This window comes from Olea europaea, chromosome 17, assembly GCF_002742605.1.
Source record: "Olea europaea var. sylvestris chromosome 17, O_europaea_v1, whole genome shotgun sequence".
NCBI classification, from domain to species: domain Eukaryota; kingdom Viridiplantae; phylum Streptophyta; class Magnoliopsida; order Lamiales; family Oleaceae; genus Olea; species Olea europaea.
Genome location: NC_036253.1, coordinates 14,788,838 through 14,798,995, shown reverse-complemented (window position 1 = coordinate 14,798,995; position 10,158 = coordinate 14,788,838). Strand labels below are relative to the sequence as shown.

Here is a 10,158-nt window from a genome sequence, read left to right as displayed (position 1 = left end):
TTTCGAGAGCGAGTAAAATCTAACTAGAATATTAATGAAAATTATAATGTGCTATTTTGAGATCACATTATATTTACTATTACTTCTTTAAGAACAATGGATCAATATTCTTCTGAAATATGAAAAATTTTAATGTCATGTTCTTCAAGAGCAATAACATATTATTATTTACAGTAATAATTATATAAGGATTTACTCTTCAGGATTTAAAACATAAATTTATGTTAGATCTTATATCATTATGCTCTTTAAGAGCAATAAAATCTGACAAGAACATCAATATCTAAATATTTATGCAGAAAAATTGACACATAAATAAATAAAGTAATTTGATTCGTGATTTTACATATAATTGATCAATATTCTTTTGGAATATTGAAATTATAATATCATATTCTTTTGGAGCAATTAATATTATTTTTTAAAATATTAATAACATTGTGTTTCTTCAGGAACATCAAAGCAACTTTTTTTTTAATATTTTTTTTATATATAAAATGTGCTTTCTTTTGGAACATAAGGAGACATATAATCTTCCAGAGTATAAATACAATATTCTTCTGAAATATTGACATTAACAATTCATTTTACCTTTCGAGCTAAATAATAAAATTTATTCCTTACATGAATAACAATGAAATATTCTTCTTGAATATCTATATAACATGTGTTGCGTTTTTTCGAGAACATCAACATTATATTCGTTGAAAATAACTATAATTTAAATTATGCTCTTCAGGAGTATTGAGTCAATATTTTTTTGGAATATAGAACTTGTAATATCATGCTCTTTATAAGCAAATAATATTCTTTTAGAATATTAATAATGTTATTCTACTTCAGGAGTAACAACGAACTATTTATAATAGATAGATATACAATTAATATTTTTCTGCAATATTAATTATAATATTGTGCTATTTTTGGAACAACAAGATGATAAATTCTTAATTTGAAGTTCATAAAATAATATCTAAAAATATTTAATTGTCATATAAACATGATATGAATTCATATAGAAAAATTAATTACCAAACATGCATTAAGAAAAAGAATCTCTGCCCATAGAAGTTAACAAAATTGGCTAAATCTTTTACATACATACAAAAGATACTAAGCATCTATATAAGTTTCACATATATAGAAATTAAAGATATAACTAATATATAACAGATTCAAAAGACAGAACTAATACTGAATAATATGTGAAAAAAATGATCGTATATGAATAAAAAAAATGAATTAATATGTGTTTAGATTAAACATACAAACGTGAATTAGAATTAATATGCATGTCGATGAAAGGTAGAGAAGAATAAGCAACCTTGTTATGATGTATATGTATATTGAAATATTTTACATGCTACAAAATTAATTTTAGTACACGTGATAAATATTTATACTTATAAAAATTATTACATTTACTAAATTTTAAAAAATTAAGCTATCGCGCTGATAACGTGTTATAAAAATGAAGAAAACAGAAAGAAGTCAATAGACTTGTGTGTGTTTTATTAAGAACCAAAATCATGTATTTATATGACATAATTAAGGATACAACAACAATAATTTTTAGGGATACGGGGTATAATTGTTATTCACCTCTTAATACTAATAATCTTACATTTTACAAAAAAAATAAAAATTAGAGGGAAAAAAAGGCTGCCTCGATAATCCCTTCCCTCCCTCCCTCCCATTTCGGATATCCGTGTATCCTTGGTGTATATGCGGATTTCAAATCTATCATTCATGGCTTAATTCTTCCAGATTTCGATTTGGTTTGATCAATTCACACACCCAATTTAAGGTACATACACTTTATGCTTATACAATTTATAATGTATGATATTTGTTTTCACATGTATAACCGTTCATAGTTCGTACATTTATTTATTTCCTCCCATTTCCCGGTTTCAAATATTTTACATTATGTGCTTTGATGGATATAAGAATAACTATAGGAGATAACTAGGACTTTTTTTTTTTTTTACAAGGTGTCCAATTCTTGACTAATCCTTGGGTCTGTGATCCGGCCCCTCTTCACACAGTCCGATTAATCGCAGGATGTGCCTCCGACTGGCCAGGGTCCGAGCGCTCCCCACCTGGTCTGACAAAGTGTCAAGCAAGCCAATCCAAGTTGCACCTTGCCTTCCAAGAATAATTCTTGCCTTCCAAGTTCCCACTTGCCTTCCAAGAATAAATCCTTGCCTTCCAAATGTTCCCCTGCCTTCCAAGAATAAATCCTTGCCTTCCAAGAGCCCTATGTTTCGAACTCACGACCTCTGCTCTGTCAGGTTTGACAGCGTCCGTGCTTTGCCAGTGGAGAAGTGCCCTAGGGGGCAGGAGATAACTAGGACTTAGTATTACTAGTGTTGGTGTAAGACTGAGTGTTTTTTTATTGTTTTCAATTTGGGGGGGGGGGGTTGCTTTCCAAGAATAAATCCTTGCCTTCCAAATGTTCCCCTGCCTTCCAAGAATAAATCCTTGCCTTCCAAGAGCCCCATGTTTCGAACTCACGACCTCTACTCTGCCAGGTTTGACAGCGTCCGTCCTTTGTCAGTGGAGAAGTGCCCTGGGGGGCAGGTCCACCAAACCTTTGTCATATATGGGGAAGGTCTAAGCTATCTTTATGTGTGTATATATATTGATATACTAGACAAGGGTCGTGACGATGGAATAGGTGACAGACTGGTCAGTGGCTCGGTTTAATTGGGAAAAAGTGATGTTTAACAAAATAATGAAAAGAGGGCAACGAAAGCCCTATAAATCGTAAGCTATTGAACCTCCAATACTAACTACAGCAGCTCCAGATGTGACTGTGAATCACACATCCAGATTGTTGGCTGCTCCACCACAATCCCCGACTCAAGTGTCTATCCCACACCCTGGAGTAGTCAAAGTCTTGCCCATGTTGAAGGATGTTCAATTGTCAGACCGACATGAAGTGTTCATCAGGAAACTTCAGAATTGTTGCATTACGTTTGATTTCTCGGATACGATGAAATATGCACGTGAAAAGGAGATCAAGAGGCAAACCCTTGCAAAGCTTGTTGATTTGGTGCAGAAGGGATCGTGTAAAATGAATGAGATAATATAGGATGAGTTGGTTAAGATGATATCCATCAATATATTCCGATGTTTGCCACCTTCACCGCATGATACAGGTTTGGAGGGAAGAGATCAAAAGGAGGATGAGATGTTCATGGATCCTCTATGGCCTCACTTACAACTTCAATATAAGTTACTTTTGAGATATGTGGTTTCATCTGATACGAACACTAAGGTTTCGAAGAAATATCTGGATCACTCATTTGTGTTGAAATTGCTCAATTTGTTTGATTCAGAAAATATGAGAGAGCGGGAGTACTTGAAGACTATTCTTCATCGACTATATGAGAGATTTATGGTTCATCGACCCTTCATAAGGAATGCAATAAACAACATATTTTATCAATTTTTATTTGAGATAGAGAGGTACTATGGGATTGGTGTGCTATTAGAAATTCTTAAAAGTATTATAAATAGACTGCCAATGAAAGAAGAGCACAAGTTGTTCCTTGTACGAGCACTTATCCTACTTCAGAAGGCCAAATGTGTTACATCATATCATCAGCAGTTGTCCTATTATATAATGCTATTTGTTGAGAAAGATTACAGGTTGACAGATGCTGTCATTCGGGGGATGTTGAAATACTGGCCAGTTACAAATTGTGGTAAGGAGGTTTTCTTCTTAGGAGAACTAGAAGAAATATTGGAGGTTGCATAGTCTGCAGAACTCCAACGCTGCATGGTTCCTCTGTTTAGATAAATTGGACGATGCTTAAACAGCTCGCATTTCCAGGTTTGAGATTCTTATTGCTTGGTACCATATGGTTATATTTGTTGCTTTAAGTCATGAATTCGTACAATGTAAATTTCCATAAAATCATTGTCCTGGATTAATAATGTATAACTTCATAAATCAATCTCCATGTTGGCTAATGAGTATTTCATTAAATTCCACATAATTTTCTCAGCTTCTTTGATTGGTGATATAAAAAGTTATACATTGAGACACTGCAAAAATCTGAAATAAGTTATTAATTTTGTTTTATAAGAAATCTGTGACATGCCTAAATTGAGACTTTTTTTGTTGTCAATCCACAATCATAGAACGGAATCTCGTTCTGAGCATCATATCCGTGGACCCGCCTAACTTGATTAAAAAAAAGACCATCGTCTCTGCTTTCCCCCACCTCACTTTATTTCTAGAAAAGGTGATGTTCCTCCTTTATTTTTTTTGGTAATCAAGAGAAAATATTATTGGTATTTGCACTTTTCAGATTTAGTGCACTGGCGTCTCTTTCAGTTTTAACTTTTAAGAATTTGCTTTGCTGAATTGTGATTATACTGATAGTGATAAGCAAATTGTATATAATGTATGTAATTTATTGGTAATCCTTCCAGCTAACATGTGAATCCCTTTAATGCGTAATTTCATCTTTCAGTTGCTCACAAATGAAGTAAAAGGTAAAAAAGCTATATCAATTAATTCACAAAATGACCTGGATTATAATTTCTTTTTTGATAAGTAATCAAGTAATGCATGAGAGGTGTATTATCAAATTAAACAAGAAAGAAAAGACATAAAATTTGGCAGCCCTTCTATGTGATTAGTAGTTGCAGCATTAAACCAAGTATATAAAGTCATAAAACAATTCTTTAATTTGCTCTATTGTTCTTGTTTGGTCTTCGAAACATCGGCTATTCCTTTCTCTCCATACACACCATACAATACATCCTGGAATAAGATTCCACGCAAGCCTACTATCATTATCTTGAAATTTTCTCTTCAATGCCCGCAACACGTTTTCTATGCGCCTAGGCAACACCCAATCCAAATGTTGGGAAGCTAGAATATAGTTCCACAACCACCGAACACCGTCACAATGGAGAAACAAATGGTCAATTGTTTCACCATTTCTCTTGTACATAAAACACCATCGGTAATATAAAAACCTTTTTTTTTTTTTAAGATTATCCACTGTTAACGCTTGCCTCCTCACAATCGTCCATAACAAGAAAGCCACATGTGGAGACAGTTTACATTGCCACACCATCTTTTAGGGAAATGAACTCTCCGTCGATCCCAATATGGATCTAAAATAAGTGCGAATTGAAAAAATACCATCTCGTGCCAATTTCCACCTGCTCCGATCACCCTCTTCTACTTGAATATGCGCCTTGTAAAAGGAGGTTAAAAACAATGCATAATCATCCAATTCCTAATCCTGCAAACCCCTCTCAAAGGCAATATTCCAACTGTAACTTCCATTATGTATGGCTAGTGCATTATTTACCACAGCAGAAGGCTCCAAAGCAATGCGATGCAAAGAAGGAAATTGTGCCTTTAGCGGATGATCTCCTCATCAACAATCATCCCAAAATCTAATACGATTGCCATTCTCCACCACATAAGTCAATTTCTCTCGAAAGTCATTCCATCCTCGTCGGATATACTTCCACAAACTCAACCCATAAGATTTACAACCATCGATCGAGCACCAACCCCCTCTGTCATACCATACTTCGCTCCTATGATTTTATCTCCAAAAACTCTCACTCTCTACTCCAAATCACCACAACCACTTGCCCAATAAAGTCTTATTAAATAGAACAAGGCTCCTTAATCCAAGGCCCCATCCTTACAGGAGAACCAACTACACTCCAATTAACCAAATGAAATTTCTTCTCTCCCTCTAGCCCTGCCCAAAGAAATTCCCTTTGAATCTTCTCTAATCTATTTGTCACTGTAACATGAATAAGAAATAGTGACAAGAAATAAGTTGGGATTAGACAAAGTAGATTCAATCAGAGTAAGGTGGCCTCCCTTCGAAAGGTACATACGCTTCCACCCCCACTAACCTCTTCTCCGCCCTTTCAACAATTCCATTCTAAATATATTTACTTTAAACCTTGCCCCTAAAGGGAGCCCAAGATATGACATGGGCAACTGTGCAACCCTACAACTCAATATATCGGCCAACTCATCTACCTTAGCAACCTCTCCCATTGGAATGGCCGCAGATTTCCTTAAATTAATCTTCAATCCTGATACCGCTTCAAAGCATAGAAGTAGTCGACACAAGTTTCTAAATTGCTCATTATCTGCATCACAAAGGATAAGTATATCATCTGCGAATAACAAATAAGAAACCTGTAAGTGTCCAACCGTAAAGCCTCTTATCAATCCTACTTCCACAGCTTTGTCAAGCATCATGCTAATTGCCTCCATAATAATCACAAACAGCAACGAAGACAAGGGATCCCCTTGCCTCAAACCTCTACTGTTTTGAAAATAACCCTCCGGATTGTCGTTGACCAAAACTGAGAATGAAATGGTAGAGATACAAAATTGAATCCATTTATACCACTTTTTCCCAAAGTCACATCACCTGAGCATGTACAAAAGGAACCCCCAGTCCACATGATCATAAGCCCTCTGAATATCGAGTTTACATAACATTCTTGGCATCCCCAAATGCAATCTAGAATCAACACATTCATTCGCTATAAGCATAGAATTCAAAATCTGTCTCCTTTTCACAAAAGCATTCTGACTCTTAGTGACCATTTTTCCAGCACCTTCTTCAATCTATTCATCAGGATCTTCGTGACAATCTTGTACACCCCATTAACTAAGCTAATAGGGCGAAAATTCTTAATGTCAACTGCTCCTAGTTTCTTTGAAATCAGCACAATAAATGTAGCATTTGAACTTCTTAGGAACATGCTGTACTAAAAAAAAAATAAGAACATATATAATGTCTGATCCCACCACCTCTCAACAAACCTTATAAAATGCGAATGATAAGCCATCTGGTCCTGGTGCCTTATCATCATTCATAATGAAAATCACATCCTTGATTTCATCTTCTGTAAATGGTCTCTCTAACCAACTAGCATCCTCATCCATGATAGAAAAGTCCAGTCCATCCACCTTTGGTCTCCAGTCAAATTATTCCCGATAGAGATTTTGATAAAATCTCACCATCTGATTCCCAATATCCTACGAATCCTCATAAGTAATCCCATCAACCCCCAACAAGGTGTTATAGTTGTTGCGTTTGTTAGAATTAGTGACTCTATGGAAAAATTTGGTGCATTTGTCCCCCTCCTTCAACCATGTAACCCTAGATTTTTGGCGCCGGGCAATCTCTTCCATCTCCACCAGTCTCTTTGACTCTTCCCTTCACACTCCACGTCTCTCCCTCTCCTCCCCATCCAATCCTCGACCCACCTCTCGCCTATCCAGTTCTTCTATTTCTAGAATACATTAATTTTTACGCCAATTAATGTCACCCACCAGCTCCTCATTCCACCTTTTTAGATCCCTATTCAAAGCTTTTAATTTCTGATCCAATACATAACTGGGAGACCCTCCGAATTCATAAGATGCCCACGAATCTCGTACTCGCTTCCTAAAGCCATCTACTTTAAGCCACATCTTTTCAAATCTAAAAGGCCTTCTTCCACTATACATCACATTCCCCGATAACAAAATAGGGAAATGATCATAATACCCTCCTCAATCTCCTCTGAGTGACCTCTGGATATTTGACCTCCCACTCCTCACTAATCAGAAATCGATCTATTCGAGATAAAACAGGTTGATACTGATTAGATGACCAAGTCTCCTCCAATCAAAGGCATGCTTACCAACATATTATCCCTGATAAAATCTAATAAATCCTCCATTGCCCTGTTAATCTCCTACCACTAGACATATCAGTGGGAAATCGAGCCACATTGAAATCTCCCTCAATACACGTTGGAAGGTCCCATCAAGAAATCATACCAGCCAACTCATCCCACAATCCACATCTACTCTCATCAGTATTAGCCCATAAACTTCTATGAACATCCAACGAAAACTATTTTTCAGTATTTCTAAACAAAAGAGATAGAGAAAATAGCCCTTCACTGATCTCTTCCATATTAAAAATCCTCATATCCCACATGACTAACAAACCTCCTGAAGACCCAGATGACCCAACATATTGATGCCTGACATGCTGTCCCTCCTATAGACTACTCACAATAGCCTTGAAACAACCTCCAACTTTGTTTCTTGAAAGCATACAAGGTCAGCCCTCCAACCCCGTAACAGATTTTGAATACCTAATCTTGTTCCAGCTTCGTTGAGCCCCCTCACTTTCAAGCTAATTATTTTTGGGATCATCTTAACACTCCATTATCCTTCTCCATCAATCCTCTCCTTGAATTGCCACCCTTAACGTCATAATTGACTAAGCATTTGAACCGCTTGAGTTCACGGTCACCTTTTTTTCTTGTCTTCCCACCTGGTGTACCCATCACCTGTCCCGTACTAGCCTCCAATTCCTCAAATAATTGCAATAGCCTAGTTTCACATCCTTCACAAGAGACACCCACCATCTTGCTAAAATCCAGAATTTTTTGAATAACCCAGCTAGACGGCGGAGGTCTAATGTCAAGCGCACTAACTCCCACTATTTCCCCAGCATGGGCACAGTGGCACAGTACCATTCATTGTTCATTCAATCCAGTGTCGCCTGCCATTGCTGACATGCTTATCAAGTAAATTTGATTTAATAACTGTCCATTAATTGTATGCTTTACTTGAGAAACTTAGTGATATGACAGATTTCATGAAGTGTTCAGTTCGCTACGTCTTATATTGGTACAAGGATTATGCTCCAAAGCTTATGTTTTTAACAAATGCTTCCTCCTAAAAATTGCTTATAAATAATGTATGCACCACCATGCAGTTTTTTTCTTTCAAGATGCTGAATATGAAACATGATTCAAATTGATATGATATAGTGTGGTGTATGTGGAAGTTCGTTGTTCTTTTATTTTTTGGCCTTTTACTTCTCAAATTGGTTAGTGAATATTGGAAGTGCCTTTGAGAACATGTGCAAATTTTTTTTGGCCGTGCAGATCATGCTTTCGAGTTTTTATTCCTTTCATCATGATTTGTCTTTAGCTTTGAAAATTTTTGCTCATGCTATGTGACAGGTGGCTGAAAGGGCTCTTTTCTGATGGAACAATGAGCACATTGAGAACTTGATTGCAGAGAACCGACATGTTATCCTACCAATAATATTTGACTCATTAGAAGAGATATACGAGGTCATTGGAATCAGGCAATCCTCGGTCTGAGCTCCAATGTCCGAAAAATGTTCCTGGAGATGTACGCTAAACTGTTTGAGAAGTGTCAGAGACAGTATGAGGAAATGAAAGCTGGGGCAGGAGAACAAGAAGAACATCGTGAGTTAGCACTATGGAAGAGACTAGAAGAAGTTGCTACTCAGATCTAGTGCTCTCTGCCTCTCTGGTGAATTATGAAGCCAAGTTCTCCCTTCCTCATCAGATGTTCTCTCTCCTTGAGAAGATATTGAGCTCCTATCAAAGAAATTGGGGTCACAACTTTTTGGGGTTGGTGGAGCTATGTTGGCCTAATGCTTGAGGCCTCTCTTTTGATCTATTGGCTGCTTTTTGTCGTCCGAAAAGGGAAGTATGACTTATCCAAAGCAAAGTTGGAAAGGGAGCTAAAAATCCCAGGTAATGGAGATATTGATTTACTGTTCATTATTTTTTCTTCTCTCTTGACGTGGGTGTATCTTCCATCTTTTCGATTCTTGGTGCTCTTAATAATGATATCAGTAACTTTAATCAAGATAAGTTTCATGATCAAGTTACTTCAAGTTCTCTGTGTGAATGTCCATTTCACTCTTATTAAAAGAAAGAGCCTAGGGGTAGAGGATAGGATGGCCTTTGCTCGGGATGGAGAGTTCGTGATTTTTAGGGACTCACTTAAGAGGGGATTTCGATGGCCTCTGCATCCCTTTTTTGTGGCCTTATTGGTCGAGCATAATATGAGCCCTGGACAGCTCGTGCCAAATGGGTGGAGGATGCTTACCTATTTCTTTATAGCCTGTAGATACCTAGGAATTAACCCATACGTCGATCTCTGTAGGATGGTGTTCGACCTGAAACAGCTTTCTCAATATAGTTGCTTTGCTTACCTTTCATCCCGAGGAGGATTTAGATTACCGAGGATGCCCAGTTCTTTAAAAGGTTGGAAAGAAAAGTGGTTTTATGTTATACCTCAGGATAGCGACCTTCCTTTTAGCC

The 10,158-nt window shown here is 36.6% G+C and overlaps 1 pseudogene; it reads left to right on the top strand.

Moving 5' to 3' along the window:
* Positions 1-2,722: 2,722 nt before the first annotated feature.
* LOC111365268 lies at positions 2,723-9,764 on the top strand (annotated as a pseudogene).
* The last annotated feature ends 394 nt before the right edge of the window (positions 9,765-10,158 follow it).